Raw genomic sequence first — 910 nt, 5'->3', positions numbered from 1 at the left:
AGAAACAATTGGTTTTCATCCAGGAAAAAAAAAAAAAAAAAGAAATTGAATCAGCACCTTTATCAGTTACCTAGTGTTACAGAACTAACCACCTTAAACCCAGTGGCTTAAAGGAGTGATGGTTTATTATCACTGACAAGTCTCAGTTCTTTGGAATTCTATGGAAATCAACTGGGCTCAGCTTGCTTGGTTAGGATAGCTTTCTTTCTCTTGGGACTAGCAACAAACCTAGGCATGTTTTTCTCATAGCAATAGAAGAAGCAGAAACACACAAGGCCTCTTAAGGCCTAGGCTTGAAACTGAGGTCTCTTCTGCTCATTATATTGGCCAAAACAAGCCAGGTGACAGATCCCAACTCAAGCATTGGGGAAATAACTTCTAACTATGTGGGAGCAACTTGAAACCACATGCCAAAGAGGATATAGGGAGGGGTGAAAAACTGGGAACAATAAAACAACCTACCACACAACATGAAACTCTTCACAAAAACCAATATCAGATGTGTAAAGGAATATAAATATGAAAAACAAACAATTATCTTTCAGGAAAAAATAGATGAATATCTTTATATCCTCAGAGTAGAAAAAAAATTTAAACAAGATATAGCAAAGTACAAATAATGAAAGCAAAGCCTGATGAATTAAATTATGACACCAAAAAATATCATAAAAGGAAGTGGAAAAAATAAGTCACAAGCTGAAAGAGGGCATTTTTTCATAAATAAAGCTAACTTAAGATTAGTATCCAGAATATATAAAGAACACCTTAGAATAAAAGAAAAGAAAGGAAAAGATAAAGAAAAAAAGAGAGAACCAAAAACAGACAACTCAACGGAAAAATGGTCAAAAGACATAAAAAAGCTTTTCTCAGAAGAGCCATCCATGAAAGACCAATAAACATGAAAAAGATG

The sequence above is a fragment of the Canis lupus genome, chromosome 10 (assembly GCF_003254725.2).
Source record: "Canis lupus dingo isolate Sandy chromosome 10, ASM325472v2, whole genome shotgun sequence".
Lineage (NCBI taxonomy): Eukaryota > Metazoa > Chordata > Mammalia > Carnivora > Canidae > Canis > Canis lupus.
The sequence above is the reverse complement of the archived record's forward strand: the minus strand, read 5'-3'. Positions refer to the sequence as shown.